We start from the raw sequence: 21334 nt of genomic DNA on the forward strand, positions 1-21334 counted from the left end.
AGCTCAAGAAGATCATTCGCAACATCAGGAGCGACAATGGTCTGGAATTCAAGAACAGGGAATTTGAAGAATTTATGGCAGAAAAGGGAATAAGTCACAACTTCTCAGCTCCCTACACACCTCAACAGAACGGAATTGTCGAAAGACGAAACCGATCTTTGTGTGAAGCTGCCCGAACTATGCTAAGTTTCGCTTCCTTACCTCTTTATTTTTGGGCTGATGCTATTTCTGCTGCTTGTTTTACATAGAACAGGTCATATCTCAACAAGCGATTCACGCTCACACCATATGAGATTCTCAACAACAGGAAGCCTAATGTGAAATTTTTCCACATGTTCGGCTCACGGTGTTTCATCTTTAACTCTAATGAACACCGCAACAAGTTCGATGTCAAAGCCGATGAGGGAATCTTTCTGGGCTACTCTCTCACTTCCAAAGCATACAGAGTCCTAAACAAGCGTTCGAGGAAAATCGAAGAGACCTATTACGTGACTTTCGATGATAGCTATGTCAAAAAGCTACAGGCCAAAGAAGACACAACTGGGGAAATCTTTCCTCAAACTGGCCAAGTGACAGTCTCGATCGCTAATCTATACGAGAAATTTATGGAGCTATTTGACGAACCAGAGAAAGCCACTCTCTCAGAAGCAGGTGCAGCAGACAACAAGGTAGACCATATGAAACAAATTGTCAAAGAAGTTGCCAGGAGAATGAACGAAGGAGGATCGAATTCTGATGAACCTCCATCCAACGATGCTTCAGTTGAGGGGGAGCCAAGCTCACATTTTGAGGGGGAGCCAAGCTCACATGTTGAGGGGGAGCCAAGCTCTACAACTGCTACCGAAAGTGCTTCTCCAACCGAAGGTGCATCAACGCCTGAAAGCCCAGCACCACAAGAAACCTCTGAACCTCAAGTTTCTCATAGCTCATCCATCGAGGGGGAGCATGATGATATGTCACTCGACTACGAAAGCCAATCCGAGCCAGAAGAAATGATCAATGCTGAACTAGACCCAACCTTTGATCCAAACTATCCTCCTCTCACCAAATGGACCAGAGATCATCCTATCTCTCAAGTGGTTGGTGATGTCTCTGAAAAGGTTCTGACCCGATCACAACTGAAGGCAAAACAGACATCCTTATTTTCCAAAGTTGAGTTTTTGTATGTTTAACACTTTCGTATCAAAAGTTGAACCGAAGACAGTTAACACTGCTCTCGATCACTCCGATTGGGTTCAAGCGATGCAAGACGAACTGAATGAATTTGAAAGGAACAAAGTTTGGCGTCTCATTCCAACTCCTCCAGATGCCTCGGTTGTTGGTCTCAAATGGGTCTTTAGGAATAAAATGGACAAGGAAGGGAATGTGATAAGGAACAAAGCTCGTCTGGTGGTGAATGGATATTGACAGGAGGAAGGGATTGATTATGAAGAGACTTTCGCTCCTGTAGCTAGGCTCGAATCTATAAGAATCTTTCTTGCTTATGCTGCTCACAAAAACTTTGAAGTTTTCCAAATGGACATCAAGTGTGCATTTCTTAATGGAGAACTAGAAGAAACAGTGTACGTGGAGCAACCTCCTGGGTTCGTGAACGAAAAGTATCCAAATCATTGCTACATTCTGGATAAAGCTGTGTATGGACTCAAACAAGCTCCGAGAGCCTGGTATGAAACGCTAACTAAATTCTTAAAGATGTCCAAATTCAAACAAGGTTCGGTTGACCCAACCTTCTTTCGCAAAAAGGAAGGTAACCACCTTATGATAGTTAAAATTTATGTCGATGACATCATCTTTGGCTCAACGAATCCCAGCCTAACAGTTGAATTAAGAAAGCTGATGGAGACTAAATTTGAAATGAGCTTAATGGGTCCTATTAACTTTTTCCTTGGTTTAAATATTAGACAGGGACCCGAAGGCATCTTTATCAATCAGGAAACTTTTTCCTTCGTTTATGGGGATGTAATTGTTGGATTACTTAAGTGTCCCTAGAAGCATGTTGCTGTATGTGTCCCAAGCCTCATAAGATTCTGAATAATTGCCTTAATGACTTGGTATAAACAAACCTTGTCTTCCCAATTAGGCTATCACATTTATTGTAATCGTGAGCTACCTCACTCTCTTCTCATATGAGATAAGAGTTTTCTGCTTGGTCCTTATTTTCGCAGCAGAGGTACTTTAATTTTCTTCCACCATCTCCATTACATTTCTCCATTAATTTCGTTTCATCAACGTAACCCTTGAGACTCTCAGAAATTACCACTGAGGTTTATGGTTACACAACAACTGTGTTTATGATCTCAGTTTCGTGCCACTACGAGCTAAGTGAAACCCAATATTCAACACCAAATCTGAATTGACGGTGAACAATAAATTTGCTCAAGTTTTCACCAACGAATTGACGGATGTATCCTACTGAAATCTCAATTTTTTATTTTTTTGTGATTCCTATGAAATTGTTAAACATCATAACATTTCTTCCCTTAGGATCCAGTTTTTAATTTTTTCTGAGATTTTATATTTTCCAAGCCCATTTAAAATTAATTCCTACCTACTTGTTCAACAGACTACAACGGTCTCACAAGTACTTTGTTCACTTTCTTTCTTATTTCAAGATTAGAATTGTTGAATCAAAGCGAAAGCCACCCTTAAGTAGCCTTACTAAAAGAAACCTTTCAACATTTATTAATAAATGTTTGATCGTCATTCAACGGGAAACCACATTAACACTTTGAGGTCTCTCTTGATCTTGAAGGAAGAGATTCATGCCCGGGATCATTTGTTTCGTGTCATTATTGACATCACAGTCATTCCTAAAAAGAGTTGCTTTATTTCTTTTCTTTTTACACTCTTCGCACGAAAATCTTTGATTTTCCAAAATTTTGTTACTAATAATTACAGGCTGTATTATTGCTTTGGTGGTTAATTTTCAAGCTGTGGTCAAAGATCATCCACGTGGGTATTTAATTCAAAAGATGCCATTTAAAAGATAAGACGAAGGGTTGCTGACTCAGGCGAGAGTTAAAAGGATTGCATTTCAAACGACGGTAAAAAGGGAACGCGTGTGAATTTGGAACGCCCGTACTTTTACTGACATCATGGACGCGTGTGCGAATTTCAAGCGACACCTCTCTGGCACTTAAAGGCGCATGAGGATTTGAACCGTTTTTTTTCTGAAACGGCGCTTGTTGGGCGGCGTGATCCTAGGAATCTGACACTCTCTCTCCTACGTGATCATCGCATGCCTTAACTGTCACGCATTTGTCATTCCGGAAACCTTTTCATATTTCCATAGAAGATTTAAAATGATTCTTCTCTCTCCTTTCACCCACTATAAAAGGCAGTCTATACTCTCATTTACCTCTTTACTTCATCCGGAATTTCCAAGAAAGCAAAAACTCCCAAAAGCTTCACTGTTCATCTTCTTCTTCTACCTTCAACAATGGCAGAATCATCCTCAGTCCATGCTACCTCACACATCCTTCCCATACATCCACAACAATGCTTGGTGATCGACCACACTCCTTCGTCGTATGATTCTTATATGACACCGATCATCGAATGCTTGAAATACTCCCAGATCGCTCCTGCACTTACTAGGGTTGAATCTGTGCCCATGGAGATTCTTTCGCAGGTGTATGCGACTGCTCATTACGACAAAGCAGTCGAGCGGGTATTCTTCGAGGTTGCTGATCACAAGACCTCCATTTCTCGACAACGATTTGGTACACTGCTAGGGTTGGCTGCTGACCCATCGAGAATTAATCCGGAGACGATTCCTATTGGGCATCTATACAACATGTTCTATAACATGGGATACACGGAGGCGCTCCCCTCCGTCGCGAAGTTCAAGAAATCCTGCTTGCCGCCACAAAGGAACGGCATGTTACTGTCCTCTTCAAGGGCTTATCTGAACGGAGCTCAGGATCCGATGGTTCAAGTCGACTGTTCCTGTCGATTATGTATGGCGTTTACAACGGCGTAAATCTGGACTATGGGTTGGTCCTCTGGCAACAGCTCATCCAGAGCCTTTCTTCCTCTTCACGACACTCTAAGGTGTCGTATGCCCGGTTCTGGACAATCATAACAAAATGGGCGATGGACAAATTCGATATTCCCACTGCTGCAGGTGCATCGATGTCTTCGATCGGTACTTTTCATACCACGAAGATCATCGTCTCTGATGCATCCAAGTTCTCGTTCATTGGCTCTATTCCGGAGACAATGTACGGCGATGTTCCGTCCGACAGCAGGATCATCCGGACGATAAAGGAAGTCAAGGCGTCTGGTCCTAGGGTTCTAACACAGGAAATGCTCAAGTCAATCCATGACGCTGACAAACCTGTCAATAGGGGCAAAAAGGCGGAAAAAGGGAAGCAAGTGACCAAGGCTCCTAAAGGTCCTTCTCCCAGGAAGAGGAAACAAACAAAACCGGCACAGTCCCCGCAACCGAAGAGAATGAAGACTCAACCGAAGCGAAAGCTTATAATCGCTTCCTCTTCGAGTGACTCAGAAAACGAGAGTTCGGGTTCGGACGGCTCTCAAAGAGGCGAAACCCCTCCCAGAAGCAAGACCCCACCCCGATCACCTACCCCAGATATGGAAATTCATGTCTCACCAGTTCCTTCACCTCCTCAAACAATCCCTACTTCCATTCCCACCATAAACCCCGCAACCACCATACCTAAAACCTCTTTCCCTATACCACCACCCATTTTCACAGATACCACTACCACAACTGCAAAGGTTACAACCAACGTATCTGATACGGGGGTTCATACCAGTGCAACCGAAACCCCTCCTGTAACCGAACCACCTCAAACCGACACCCAGCATACAACCGAACCTACCCATACTCAACCACCACCCGAAACCCCCCCCCCCCAGAAACACTCAACCCGAACCTACCCAAACCACATCACCCCCAGCTTCACCACCTCTACCATCTCCAGATCATGCCTCTGATGGAGATAACCCGTTCCTTGGCGGTGAAAACATGACCTTCGATTCGGTCTACTTTAGTCCGTTTCAGGTTCTAAGTGACGATGAGGACGATGCTCCAATAACAAAGAAGCATCTAAAGGAGCTAAACGAGAAGGTTGACTTACTTCTTGCGTCATCCACCAACACTCAGTCCTCTCTCTCTGAAGCCGCTCTTCAGAAGATTGTTGACGCCTTCTCCAGGGCTCAGCATGATTCTGTTGCTTCAGCCACAGCCGCCATTGACGCCTCCACAAAAGCCTGTGAGGCTGCGACCGCAAAAGTCGATAAACTATTCTCAGATGCCTCTTCCCTGTTGAATTCCTTACAGGAGAGTGCTGATTCTACCAAGACAACGTTGGAACCAATCGTTTAGCAATTGGCCACGTTCGTCTCAACGGAGTTACAGTCATTTGCTAACGTTCGCCAATCCATCAGCGATGACAACTCGGCCCTTTGTGCCTCCATTGATGAGCGCCTCGCTAAGCTTCAAGAGGATCTCGCAGGTGAAAACTCATTAATGGATGTTTTAGCAAGCAAAACCACCGCCCTCAAGGTCAAGAGCACTCAGCTTTCAAACTATCAGCAACAGCTTGAAGCTCTTCGATCCGAACGGGAGGTTATAAAGTCATGTGTTTCGGATGTCCATGCTGCCTTATCTAACATCCTGGAAGCACACGATCCCATTCTCAATCATTCGGTGAGGCGAACCCTTGCTGAAAAACTTACTCCTGCCATGGACCTTCTTAGCAAAATCGAAGGCTTACCTAGTTTCGTGTCCAATCCGAAACAAGGGGGAGAAGGGAAGAAGTCCGGATCGAAACCACCTCCTTCCTCAACAGCTGCTCACACAACCGAACCACCTCCGACTGGTCAAGCTTCGGGTTCGGGTGTGAAGGATAAAGGAAAGAACATAGCTGAGGAAGAAGATGAAGATGACAAGGAAACCATTGCTGACTTGCTTAAACGCAAAAACAATCGCAATGTGGAAGACGACAGTGTTCGTGTGGCGCGAGAGGCTGAAGAAGCCGAACGCAAGAAGAAAGAAGCCCACGATCTCCTCGAGAGCAGGAAGACTCTTTTCCCTACTTGGACTCGGGAGAGAATGATCAAGGAGGCCATAGATACTCCTAGCATCCTATGGCTCGAACCGGTGATATCGTTCGACTGCAATAACTCTGTCAATTCGCAGTTCAATATGCCGTTGACTCGAAAAGCGTTTATCTTCCACGCCTTCTCCAATATTTATGAAGTCCCTCATCCGAACCCTGAGGTCGATAGGGAACTTATCGAGTTCTATCTGAAAGCCGCTCAACCACAATATCAGACATGGAGCGCTCAGAAGATCGTGAACGTTCGGGTCTTAAAGCCTTATACCGAAGGGAGATTCATCAACGTTCGGTTCAGGGTGATAAGAGGGTCTGCTAGAACCGAACATCTTATATCTTTGGCAGATCTACCGAACTTAAACCCTCATGATTGGATTGTTTTGCACAACATCCTTTTGACGAACGAAGCAGAATATGGTCCTATTATAGACCATCTCAAGAGGATGATTGTTTGTTACATCATGGAGGTTGCCCTAATGGATCAGGAGATAGCCACAGTCTTCAAGAAGAAACTGAAGATAGCTCCTGTGGGATCGGCCAGTGATCTCAATCAAATGAAGATGGGCAAGATCGACCCGAGGCGTAATACGGTCATGTTCACTAGAGCAGAAGGACAGAAATGTCTCTTTGCTTTAGCGGATAAACATCTTTATACCACTGCTTGTCTTGAGCATGTGATGTCGATCATCCGAAGGTGTAAGGAGAATGCAGCAGACGATGTCAAGTACTTCAACGACATGATCCAATGGTACATCAGATTTAGGCAGACGATACTTGCTCTGATATCTCGTCTGTTTGAGACCGTGAAGAAGAAGGTACCCGGTGCTGCTGCTGGCCCAAGTAAAAAGTGAAGATCTCGCTCCAATTAACGCAAAGGGGGAGATTGTTGAGTTGAAGACTCGTTTGAAGATTGCGTCATTGGGCTCGACTGTTAGTCCATTTGTTTTGTACTCCGGTTTTGGGCCTGTCCAACCGTGAGTTTGCTAGGTTTACTATATAAAGATATGCTTGCATGCATATTAGGTTAACAATTCAGAAGTAACGATTACGATAGTATTTCAGATTTCTTTTATCATTCTTGTAAACCTCTAACCCTCTACAGTTGATGTTCTTGATCGAGCTCTTCTGAGGGTTTATTTATAATCATTCGACACGTTTGATTCATCCTTGAGTTGATCTTTATTTTGCATTCGTTCTTACTGTTTAATATTTATTTACCTGTTTAAGATTTAATCGATCTTCAAGATTAAGTTTTAATCTCATCAGATAGTAAATTTTTTTAACTTGTTAAGTGTAATATATATCCTAGATCACATATTTTCCCCCATGAACTATAGATCTCGAAATATCCTTCATTTTGGCACATATTTACCACATAAACAAAAGAAATCACACATAACATACAAATACACATAGATCTACATATTTTACTTGTATTCTCCCCCATAAAACATGTGAAAATCGAAAATAGAGGGGTATGAACTCACATTTTCTTGTTGTTTTCGATTTGAAGAAGAAATGGAATAGTTTGATGTCATTTTCGGCTTTAGCAAGCCCTCCTTGAATAGATCTCGAACTTATGGAGGTTTTCTAAGAGTATGATCACATAATGCATAGAATGGATGATCTTAGCATGGAAATGAAGTTATAAAACTTAGAGGTGTAAGGACTTACCAAGGGAATATGAGTTTTTGGTGTAAACCTTCTTGACCACCTTAGATCTTCGAAAATTTGAGAAGGAAATGAAGACTTTTTAGAGAGAGTGAGGTTGAAAGAAGTTGGTGTAATGTGTGTGTGTGTTGTGATTTCAGACAAGAGATAAGAAGAAGAGAGGGGAGGTGAGAGATGAGGTGATATGCATGGAAATATGAGATTTATGCATGGGTTTCCAATGGGTAATTATGAGGTGTCTCGCCCTCATAATTCTACATTTATCTTTTTTTTCTTTTGTTTCCTACTTGGGCCGAGATTTGGGTTGTATAAGAAGGAAAGGAGTCATTTTGAGCCCATGTTCGAATTTATGAAGCTCAAGTAACATTCTTCGGCCCATTGGGCCTCTAGAGTAATTCACGGCCCAACATACATCAAAGAATGAGTTTTATGGCTCATTAGTACTAATTAGGTTTGTTATGGCCCAATAAGGCCCATTAAAGATAAATAGTCCATTCTAGGCTTATGAGGCCCAAAATATTAAGTTTCATGTAAATGGGTCCAAATTAGGGTCCATTTAAGGGTCCTAAGCCCAAAATAGTCAAATTGGAAGCTTATTGGTCCATTAGGCCCAATAAGAAAATCCTAGTCCAAAATGGAATTAAACCGGGATTTTTAGGGTTTCCAACTTTTCTTGAATATTTGAAAGATTGTATAGGGTATTTGATGGGATTTTGTTGTCATTGAATAAACATCATACATGTTTTAGCTACAATGTCATTCTTTGTTATGTGTTTACAACGTATCAGAATTCCTAGTTGTGACATCATCCCCCCGTTAGAGGGAATTTCGTCCTGGAATTCTTTTTAAAGCTAGATTAGAGAATGCGAGAATAGGTGTGGGTAATTCTGCTTCATCTGGTCTTCGTGTTCCCATGTGAATTCAGGTCCATGTTTCGCGTTCCACTAAACTTTCTCAATCGGAATGCGACTTTGCTTAGTACACTTCGCTTCCCTGTCCATGATTTCAACTGGTGCTTCAGTGAATAGGAGATTCTCATTGATTTTGATTTCTTCTAATGGAATGACGAGAGTTTCATCGGATAAGCACTTCTTTAAATTGGAAACATGGAACACGGGGTGTACACTACTGAGCTCAGCGGGTAGCGCAGTCTATAAGCCACTGGACCGACTCGGGCAAGAATCTCGAAAGGTCCAATGTATCGTGGGTTTATTTTTCCCCATTTCCCAAAACAAATCACCCCTTTCCAGGGAGAGACATTTAACAACACTCGATCCCCGACTTGAGATTCCAAGGGCTTTCGCTGTTTATCAGCGTAGCTTTTCTACCTGTCTCGTGATGCTTGCAGTCGGGCTCTGATCTGAATTATCTTCTCGGTCGTTTAGCGTATGATATCTGGTCCCGCTAATGCATTGCCTGGTGTCTGTCCTATTTCTAGCGGAGTGTCACCTACCTCCGCCCAACACAACGACGATCTACATTTACGCCCATACAATGTCTCGAATGGGGCAACTTTGATGCTTGAGTGATAACTGTTGTTGTACGAGAATTCAATCAAACGCAAGTGGGTATCCCACGACCTTCCAAAGACTATCACACATGCACAAAGCATATTTTCAAGCATTTGAATGGTTCGCTCGCTTTGACCATCCGTTTGTTGGTGGTAGGAAGTGCTCATGTCAAGTTGTGTTCCCATAGCTTTCTGAAGCGATTGCCAAAAGCGTGAAGTAAACCTACTATCTCTATCTGAAATGATAGATAGGGGCACTCCGTGGAGTCTCACGATTTACTTGATATAGGTCCTTGTCAATCGTTCCATCTTATATGACTCTTTTATTGGCAGGAAATGAGTGGATTTCGTCAACCTGTCAACTATTACCCATATGGTATCCAAACCATCCGTTTTCTTGGGTAGTTTACTCACAAAGTCCATAGTAATCCTTTCCCATTTCCATTCGGGAATTACTGGTTGTTGTATTGATCCCGAGGGCTTCTGATATTCCACCTTTACTTTAGCACACGTCAGCAACTTGCTAGCGTAAGTGGCAATTTCTGCCTTCATGTTAGGCCACCAATAATGTTGCTTGATATCCAAGTACATTTTATCTGAACCCGAATGGACGGAGTATCGTGTCTTGTGGGCTTCATTCATGAATACTTCTCTGAATCTCCCAAGTTTAGGGATCCAAATGCAGTTCATCAAATAATATGTTCTGTCCTCATTCACTTCAAAATTCTTTTCCATTCCACGTAACGCTTCGCTTGTTTTGTTTTTTTACCTTTATGGCATCGAACTGGGCTGCCTTGATTTGCGAGGTCATGTGGAGTTGAATGGTTATGGAGAGAGTCTTCGCACGATGATTCAAGTATTCTTTCTGACTCAAGGCATCAGCTACCACGTTAGCCTTACCTGGGTGGTACTTGATTTCACACTCATAATTGTTTAGCAGTTCAACCCATCTTCGTTGCCTCATATTCAACTGCTTTTGATTTAAAATGTGTTGGAGACTCTTGTGGTCCGTGTAAATGGTGCACTTTGTATCGGAAAGGTAGTCCCTCTAAATATTCAAGGCGAAGACCACAGCTCCCAATTCAAGATCATGGGTGGTATAATTCACCTCATGTGTCTTCAGTTGTCGGGACGCATAAGCTATCACCTTCCCATGCTGCATAAGCACACAACCTAAACCTTGATTCGACGCATCGCAGTAGACTACGAAGTCCTCTGTTCCCTCTGGTAGTGATAGTACTGGTGCACTGCAGAGTGCTCGCTTCAAAGTTCGGAATGCAATTTCTTGCTTATCTGTCCATTTAAAGGGTACAACCTTTTGTGTAAGCAAGGTAAGTGGCTTGGCTATTTTGGAGAAGTTCTAAATGAACCTTTTGTAATAGCCTACGAGACCTAAAAATTGACGAATTTCTATGGGTGTCGTTGGGATCGCACATCATTCGATGGATTTGACCTTAAAAGGATCCACGTGTATCCATTCTTGGCTAACAACATGACCCAAAAAGTTCACACTACGGAGCCAGAACTCACACTTCGAGAGTTTTGTGTATAGCCTTTTGGTTCTTAGGATTTCTAGGATTTTCCGGAGATGTCGGCCATGCTCCTCTTCGCATCGAGAATAGACTAAGTTATCGTCGATGAAGACAATGAAAAAGTTGTCGAGGAATGGTCAGCAGATTTGATTCATTAGGTCCATGAATGCGGCAGGCGCATTCGTTAGACCGAAGGGCATTACGAGAAAATCACAATGTCCATAACAACTTCGGAAAGCGGTTTTGGGGATATGCTCCTCCCGGACTTTGAGTTGGTGATATGCGGATCGTAGATCGATCTTAGAGAAGTAACTTTCTCCTTGGAGTTGGTCAAATAGATCGTCGATTCGCGAAAGCGGATAGCAATTTTTTATAGTAAGCTTATTTAGTTCATTGTAGTCGATACAAATCCTAAAGGAACCGTCTTTCTTCTTAACAAAGAGAATCGGAGCTCCCCAGGGTGAAAAACTGGGTCGAATGAATCCTTTGTCCAAAAGTTCCCTGAGTTGGCGGGACAACTCTTGCATCTCCGCAGGAGCGAATCTGTAGGGCGATTTGGCGATGGATGTAGCTCCTGGTACAAGATCAATTCGATACTCGACTTGTCTTTCTGGGGGTATCCCTGGAAGATCTTCGGGAAAGACATCCGAAAACTCGCAAGCCACGGGGATGTCTCGAATATTGACTTCTTCTTTGGACTTGTCCACAATCTGAGCCAGAAACGTTAAGTCCTTCTTTTGTAGATACTTCTGTTCCTTAATGCACGAGATAAGGCGAATGTTCATGCTGGGTTTGTCCTCGTATATAATTAGGGTTTCGTGATTTAGGAGGTGATGGAGAACGACCTTCTCGTGACACATAATTTCAGCATGGTGGGGGCTTAACCAGTCCATGCCGATAATCATATCAAAACTCCTAATGGAAACAGGCATTAATTTTATTTGAAAGACATGTAGGTTCAAGGTCAGGGTACATCCGATGTAGATTTCCCCAGTGGATTCTATTTTCCCATTAGTCGTTTCCACCGTAAAGGTTTGATTGAGCTTCTGGGTTATTGATTTAATAATTGTTTGAACCTATTACTCACAAAGCTTCGTTCTGCCCCGGTATCAAATAGAATGCATGCATGAGTGTGGTTTAGGAGAAACGTACTGGTGACAACAGGGGGATCCTGAACCGCTTCTCCCTAACCCGTGGTCAGCACCTTCCTATTCCTCCATTCCCAGGGTTGTTGTTGTTGGGGAATTTTCGATGGAAATGCCCGGTCTTTCCACATCCATAGTAGGTGTGGCTTGGTCCTGCATTGTTGTTGTTGTTGTTGGTTTTGTTGTTGTTGGTGGTGTTGTTGTTGTTGTTATTGCGGTTGTTGTTGTTGTTGTTGTTGTTGTTGTTTCCTTGCTGCTGGTTCTGGGTAGGATAGGTCCTGCAATATTTTGTCGTGTCACCCTTTCGATTACAACTGGTACAATGCATCTCCCTGCATTCGCCATTATGATGGAGACTGCACTTATTGCACTTTGGGAGATTCCTAGAATACTGCCTAGGGGCACTAGGAGCAGCTGAGCCTGGAGCAAGTGGTGTGGAGGGAACTTGGGTGGTTGTTGTATTGACTGTCACTGTTTGTTGCTTTTTTGACGACTCTAAGCCTTGTCGCCCCTTTCTCTTGTTATTCTCCCCTTTCTTGTTGTCACTCTCCTTCTTGCCCTCAGTTTCCCTTGGCTTCTCTCCCTTATTGTAGTTGTGGTCGTACATTTTTTTAGCCAACCTCTTGGCTCTGTCGAAGGTTTCGGGATTTGCAGCTATCACATTTCCTTAAATTGGGGAAGTTAATCCCTAGATGAATTGTTCAATTCTCTTTCCCTCTGAGTAATCATGCTAGGGCACAACAGTGACAGTTTGCTAACCCTTGATATGTATGCATCAATGTCAGAGTTTCGGAGGGTGAGATTCCATAACTCTTGCTCCATTTTCTGGATTTCGCCTCGCGGGTAGTACTCGGCTGTCGTCATTTCTTTCAACTCTGCTCATGGCATGGCGTTGGCTACGGGGAGAGTCATTGCTTCTATGTGTCCATTCCACTAGGTGAGAACTTGGTCGACGAACGTGCATGCGGCTAACTTCAATTTTATCTCCTCGGGGCATTCGCATATCTCAAATACCGATTCCACCTTCTCGATCCATCTTTTTAGGGTTATCATTCCACCCGTGCCATTAAAGGTTCGTGGCATGGCGTTGGTGAAATCTTTGTAAGAGCATGTCTTGGTAGGTCCTTGATTTATCCCGTTGTTTGATCTTCCAGCCCCTTGTCCATTGCCTCCCCCATTGTTACCTTGGTGGATTTGTGCCATGGCTATGGTGACCGCAGCAGATACAGCTGCTTGGAACGCAGCTGAGTTGACTTCGGGTGGGGTTGGTCCAGGGTTTCCACGGGTTGGTCGTTGAGGCATCTTTCTGTCATGGAGCGGAAATATGTTGAGTGCCTATGATTTTTGTGAGTTTGTTCTCTTATAAACTAGGTGTAGTGCATGTACTTTAGTTTTTTCACATGTTAACATATAATCATGGATACCAAACACATAGAAGACAACAACATCACAATAGAACACATATATTTTTCACTAATAATATATGTACTTTGATACATGAAAATTTGCTCGAAAAAGCATACATAAGTGGGGCAAGTTCGGCAGCGTAACGACTCTAAGAGCAGTGTAATCACTTAAACATAGATTCGATGGCACATAACATAGATAATAGTAGCATAATACTAAAGACGGGTATGACTAGTCCTAGTCATGGTGGGATGTGCCAGGGGGTGGTGCTGAGGAAGTGGACGCTCCCTGAAGGCGAGCCACCTGTCATTCCGCATCTCGGAGTCGAGCTTCCCACCCCGCCTGCCTCATGTGGAACTCTCAGATAACCTCTCGCGTCTCTTGTTTCGCATGCTAAACTCTAGTCCGCATCTGGTGCATCTGATCGGCGATGCTCTGAGCTAGGTCGCCAGTGTTCCGTAATCGTCTCACCATGAGTGGAAGCACGCGATCAGCCGGTCCTCCCTCCCTCAAGTCGTAATACTCACATGACATGCCGAACGGGGGTTGTTGTCCCTGCTGTCTGCACCACCTCCAATGGTTGATACCCCAGGGGGGTGTAGGACCAGTTGGGCCCATCCGATGAGCGGGAACCCTAATCGGGTAAGGAGGGTTGATGACTTCGGACTCCGCGTCCGAATCACCATTATCGTCATCGCTGGGTTCCTCCTCGAGGTCTCTTTCGACTTCCTCTTCTTCCAGGTCCACCAATGGCTCAGCAGGTCCGCCCTCGACTTTCGCCTCTGGTTCGTCGTCAGACTCCTTGTAACACCGTAAATTTCATGATAAAATTTTCGTTTAAAATAATCATTTTAATCTTAGAACATTTGTTTAAAATCTCATTCATAATTGAATTACAAAACATAGCTTCATTTTCACTTGCATAGAAAACCAGGATCCTCCAGAATATGACTCTTTCTCTGATGTGTACAATCAAGCCGGTGCCGTCCCGTGATACTGAAAGAAACCTGAAAACAACATAACACAAAACACTGTAAGCACGAAGCTTAGTGAGTTCCCCAAAATACCACACACAAAACACATATAAGCCACTCGAGGCTATAACTCTATGGGTCCGTGCACCCAAACTCTGTGAACCCTCAGGTTCTAACTCTATGAACCTTCCGGTTCTAACTCTAGGAACCCTTCGGTTCCAACTCTACAAACATGCACAGCATAAATCACATAGAAATAATGCAGTACAACACATAACATGCATAGCATACAAATACTCTGTCACACAACTCTGGTTACCTACTCAAGGTAAAGTATAGTGAGAAAACTCACCTGGCAAGCAGAAAGCAGATATCTCCATACTTGAATCTCGAACTCGCCACCGCCTAACACGTAAGGCAAAACTCTCATGACTATAACTCTCGAGACTAGAATCAATCCTCTCAATGCACCCTCTTAAGGGTAAAAGAATATTTTACCCCTCTCTTGGCCCAAAGGCCACATCGTTGACCAAACCTTAAAAGTCAATGGTCAACCCTTGGTCAAAATCAAAGTCCTCAGTCAAAGTCAACCCCTGACTGACCCTACTCGCCGAGTCAACCCTATGACTCGCCGAGTTCCTTTAATTAGAACTTCACTCAATCCGCGACCTAACTCGCCGAGTCACTCCGGGACTCGCTGAGTCCAACAACTCTGAGTCCACTCGCACACAACTCACCGAGTCATCCCTTGAGTCACCAATTCGACACGACTCGCCGAGTCCAAGAACAGACTCGCCGAGTCTAAGACTATCATCAACTTACTCGACGAGTTGTTCATACAACTCGCCGAGTTCCAGGCCATCTTCATCCAACTCGCCGAGTTCCAGCTCATCTTCAAGCAACTCGTCGAGTCCACTCATGTGACTCGCCGAGTACCACCGGTTTGAATCCACTCAGAAGCATTCCAGGCCATGCAAATGATCCAAAACATAGGTCTAGTCTCATACAACTCATCCATCACGTAAAGTGGCAAACTTTACGTGAATCCAAAGAGATCTAGGCCTTATTCACTTATAACTAGGGTTTGGTACATGCAAGCTTTACTAAGCAGTCCAACACAGGGACTTTCATGCTCTCTGATTCTTCTCCATTCCAGATCTGAGGTAGCAACCTCAGATCTAACCTCTAGACTTCCAATTTCACCCATAGACAAGATCCCACAAACCCCAAAATGAAGAAACAACATACAATCAGTCCAAGAACGAGATGTTACCTCCAATGGAAGCCCCAACTGCAATGAAATTCGAATCCAAGCAAAGCCCCTTGCCCCAAGCCTTCAATCTCACATGATTCCTTCAACAAACTCCTCCAATGCTCCAAATAGACTCCAATCTTCTTCAATCACACTTTCTAGGGTTTCTGGACTTCAAGAGGGAATAAAGAGGTTGGGGGAAGGATATAATGTTCTTTAAATAGGGCTCAACCCCGAGAATCAGGGCTTTCTCCACTCAGCGCCTACTCGCCGAGTCCATCTCATCGACTCGCCGAGTCGGCTACTTAACACGCGACCAAGCCGCGACTCTACTCGCCGAGTCCATCCATGGACTCGCCGAGTCGCTCTTTCCCAAATAACACTTTTAGCCCTTCAACTCTACTCTTGCTATTCCGGGATGTTACAATTCTCCCCCACTTATATTAGGCTTCGCCCTCGAAGCCTACAGCAACTCAACTCCAAGGGTATTCCCACAACGCTCCACCGGGCCTTAACCGGCCCAGGTCTCTCAAGGCATAAATATCGAAACTCGAACATACTTTCCCCTCCTTCACGGTGTCCTGATCACCATCTCGAACCGGGTATCGACTGTACCCCTGATCATCACTCTCAATAACCGAGAATTACCCAAGATGCAACTCTGCTCTAAATCTCAACGATCACTCGACCCATAAGGGTTAGGAAACCATGAACCACCGGATCCCCGATCCAAAACCCACCCTATCCATTCCGGAACGACTGAGAGACCCATTCTCACTCTCAGAGAAACTCTCACGAGTTCTCCTCTTGGAATCACATACACATGCTGAACTAGCCCCAACACCCACAGGTTGGAAGACCCGATACACTGATGATATCCTCAAACATCCCCCCAGGATGAACCACTGTTACATACCCAATACCCTGATCAGAATCACACTGAGAGTCCAGGATTCTCTCCCTAGATCCCTTCCGAGCCTCCTGGCTCTACACCCATGGAATCCCTTCTGCGTCCTTAGCAGGCATCTCATCACGATGTCATTCCATACCACTGCAACAGACACCACGTTCAACCCTCATACTCTAAATCATCCATTCGCACTACTACCTTCACTTCCGTGAACCAACACTGTAACGACCCAATTTTCATGACCAAAATTTCGTTTTAAAAACATTACTTTAGAAAAACATTAATAAATAAAAACATTGTCTAAATAAAAGGAAACATTGTTTGTTCACACCATAACACATTGCAACCATGTTCTCAAAAGCCAAACCGTACTTCCCATCAAAATATCAGAGTACAATCCCAGTAAATCTCATAAATGCGGAAACCGAAGAGTGTGTGTATGACGTGCCGCTACCGCGCCGGCTCCTTCCCTTTCGATGCAGAGGTACCTGAAAACAAAACTGTAAACGTAAGCACAAAGCTTAGTGAGTTCCCCCAACGTACCGCATACCATACAAGCACATCACATATATACTGCCAGGCTATTCTGGGGTGCCTGACTACCCGGTACGGCCATTCTGGGGTGCCGACCTACCCATACGGCCATTCTGGGGTGCCGTCATACCCGTGTCAAGCCATTCTGGGGTGCTGACTACCCATCGGTCCTAACAACCGATCCTCGGGGACTATTTCACCCCTACGACTACGATCACATATAACATAACAAGCCAGCATGCATACATATCGTCACATACTGTCAGACGTATCTGGGGTGTCTAACTACCCTCCGGTCCTGAACAACCAAACTCTACTACTATCACATACAGCACATCATGCTAACATATAACATGTCAGGTAGTAGCGAACTTAGATGATATCACAAAGACAATCATCTATCATACAACTCCTACTGGTGGGTCGGCATTGTGGCCTTAGACCCACCGCTACTGGAAGGTAACTCACCTCAAAGTAGCTGCTGAACTGATCGGGAACTAACTGACGACTGCTGCTCCGGGAGTCCTCCGGCTGCAATTTCCACGACATACTCAATCAAACACTGCTAACTGTCCTTTAGGTAAAATGACCATTTTACCCCTGGATTAACTCTAAGCCAAAGCTGGAGTCAACTTTCAGTTAACCCGACTCGCCGAGTGGATCACCACTCGCCGAGTCCCTAGCAAACCAATGTCCTGGGTCCCTGGTTCTACTCGTCGAGTCGGGCTATGACTCGACGAGTTCACCTTCTAACTGCCATTCAACACCTTCATCCTACTCGCCGAGTTGTATGAACAACTCGTCGAGTTCATCTTCATCCGATGAACACTTTATGCTAAGACTCGCCGAGTGGTATGAACAACTCGCCGAGTCTGTTCTTGAGCTATGAAGATTGCCTTGGACTCGCCGAGTCAGGGCATTGACTCGCCGAGTCCTAACATGGGTGAGTTCAGCTCCCAACTCACCGAGTCACCCCCCGTGACTCAAGGCTCAACTCGACACATGAAGAAGGGACCAATTCGGTGACTCGCGACCAGACTCGCCGAGTCACCTATGCGACTCGCCGAGTCGTCGCCATGCACTCCTTAAATATACCGATTTGCTCGGTTCCAGACCCTGCCATTCATAGATCTGGACTTCTAGGACACGAATCACACGTAAAGTTTCCAACTTTACGTGTGGATATTCACCAATATGGATTATAAGGCTCAAAATGTCTCAAAATGGTAGATCTAGGGCTAACAAGCCTCATGAGGCCAAAAAGCTAACAGATCTGAGCTCCTGGAGCTCAATCTTACATAGATCCAAAGGCCAAACGCCTTATTACAACATATAATGAACATGCAAACTTGGGGAATTGACCAAGAAGGACCCAAATGGAGTTTTAAGCATAGAATCAAGGGGAAAACGGGTTATACCTCAAAGGAAATGTTGAAATGACACAAGGGTGGCTGATCTCCTTCTCCTCTTCTTGATCTACTCCTCTTACTCTTCAAAACCTTCAAGAACACACCAAGAACACCTCAAACTCTCAAGGAAACAAGGGAAAACGATGTAGGGGGAGTTCTGGGGGTGAATGGGGACGAGTTGGGGCGGAATGAGAGTTTAAATAGGGGGCAAACCCTTGAACTTAGGGTTTCATCCCGCAGCGGTGACTCGCCGAGTCCAGGATATGGACTCGTCGAGTCGCCTACTTAAAACGCGTCCTGAGTCTCGTCCCTACTCGGCGAGTCGGACCTTATGACTCGCCGAGTCTGAGGCTAAATTAGGGCAATGCTCAAATAAAATTCACATACCGGAAACCAGGTGCTACAAATCTCCCCCACTTATTTTAGACTTCGTCCTCGAAGTCTGCTGCCTGATCCTGAAACAGCTCGGGGTAGTGCTCCATCATCTCGTCTACCGGCTCCCAAGTCCACTCTGAACCCTTGCGGTGCTGCCATTGCACCTTCACTAGCTCCACCCTCTTGTTCCTTAAATCCTTCGACTTCCTGTCGAGGATTGCGACTGGGCGCTCGATGTAGTTCAGGCTGTCATCAACCTGAATATCCTCCAAAGGTACTACTGCAGAATCGTCCACTAGGCACTTCCGCAACTGCGAAACATGGAAAGTGTTGTGGATCTGGCTAAGCTCGGCTGGCAGATCCAGCCTATATGCTACCTTGCCCACCCGGGCTAAGACCCTGAACGGTCCGATGAATCGCGGGCCCAACTTGCCCCGCTTCCTGAATCGGATGACGCCTTTCCACGGTGACACCTTCAGGAGGACCATATCCCCGGCCTGGAACTCTAAATCGGATCGACGCTTGTCGGCATAACTTTTCTGTCGACTCTGAGCAGTCTGAAGCCTGCTCCGGACCTGCTGTATCTTCTCAGTTGTCTTGAGCACCACTTCGGTGCTTCCCATAACTCTCTGGCCAACCTCACCCCAGCATATCGGGGTCCTACACCTCCGTCCGTACAATATCTCGAAGGGAGGGCGGTCGATACTCGCGTGATAGCTGTTGTTGTAGGAGAACTCAGCCAAAGGAAGATAGGTATCCCAGCTACCACCGAAATCCAGAACACACGCCCGCAACATGTCCTCCAAAGTCTGGATGGTCCGCTCACTCTGTCCATCTGTCTGCGGGTGAAAGGCGGTGCTGAAATGCAGACGAGTGCCCAACTCGTCATGGAATCTCTTCCAAAACCTAGAAGTAAAACGCACATCCCTGTCCGAGATCACCGATACTGGCACCCCATGCCGTGCCACAATCTCCCTGATATAGATGTCGGCCAATTTTTCGGCCGATATGCTCTCCGGAATCGGAATGAAGTGAGCACTCTTGGTCAATCTATCCACGATGACCCAAATCGAATCCACTCCACGCGCGGTCTTGGGAAGCTTCGTGATAAAATCCATCGTGATATCTTCCCACTTCCACAGTGGAATGTCCAACGGCTGCATCTTGCCATGCGGCCACTGATGTTCGGCCTTGACCTTCCTGCAGGTCAAACACCGCTCGACATACCATGCCACATCCCGCTTCATGCAGGGCCACCAATAGTCTAGACGAAGATCCCTATACATCTTCGTCGCCCCGGGATGAATAGAGAATCGGGACTTGTGCGCCTCCTCCATCAAAATCTGGCGCACGCCCCCGTGATACGGCACCCACACCCTATGGTGTAGTGTCAATAACCCTCGGCTATCATAATCGAAGGAGGAAACCTGACCTACTACGCGCTCGTTCTTCCGATGCTCCTCCTTGATAGCCTCCTGTTGAGCTTCCCGAATCTGCTCCAACAGGGGAGTCACCACAGTCATCCTCAAATAGGCGTCCCTGATCGGCGCCGTCTTGCGGCTAAGCGCATCGGCCACCACATTGGCCTTTCCCGGGTGGTAAAGGATCTCGCAATCATAATCCTTTACCACATCCAACCACCGACGCTGCCTCATGTTCAGATTCGGCTGGTCCATGAGGTACCTCAAGCTCTTGTGGTCCGTGTAGATGGTACACCGAACCCCATAGAGGTAATGTCGCCAAATCTTGAGGGCAAATACCACCGCCCCCAACTCCAAATCGTGCGTCGGGTAGTTCGCCTCGTGAGGCTTGAGCTGCCTCGAGGCTTAAGCAATGACATGCCCCCTTTGCATCAGCACCGCGCCCAACCCAGAAATGGACGCATCGCAATAAACCACGAAATCCTCTACGCCCTCTGGCAGGGCTAAGATCGGCGCCTCACACAATCTCTGTCTCAGCGTCTCAAATGCAGCCTGCTGCTCGGGTCCCCACCGAAAGACCACGGCTTTCTTCGTCAACCGCGTCAGGGGCACGGCTATCTTGGAGAAATCCTGGATAAATCTCCGATAGTAGCCTGCCAATCCTAGGAAGCTCCGAATCTCAGATGGGGACTTCGGAACTTCCCATCTCATCACGGCCTCGACCTTGGCCGGATCGACCAGAATCCCGTTCTGGTTGACGAGGTGCCCCAGAAATTGCACCTCGCGCAACCAAAACTCACACTTGGAGAACTTGGCATACAAGCTCTCCCTCCTCAGGGTCTTTAACACCTCTCTCAAATGCTCCTCATGTTCCTCCCGGGTCTTGGAATAAACCAAGATATCATCGATAAAGACTATCACAGACCAGTCCAGCATCGGTCTGCATACACGGTTCATGAGGTCCATGAACGCGGCAGGAGCATTGGTGAGCCCAAACGGCATCACCACAAACTCGTAATGGCCATAGCGCGTCCGAAACGCGGTCTTCTGCATATCCTCCTCCCTGACCCTCATCTGATGATAACCCGAACGCAAATCAATCTTGGAG

Source organism: Lactuca sativa, chromosome 9 (genome assembly GCF_002870075.4).
Source record: "Lactuca sativa cultivar Salinas chromosome 9, Lsat_Salinas_v11, whole genome shotgun sequence".
In the NCBI taxonomy this organism is placed as follows: Eukaryota; Viridiplantae; Streptophyta; class Magnoliopsida; order Asterales; family Asteraceae; genus Lactuca; species Lactuca sativa.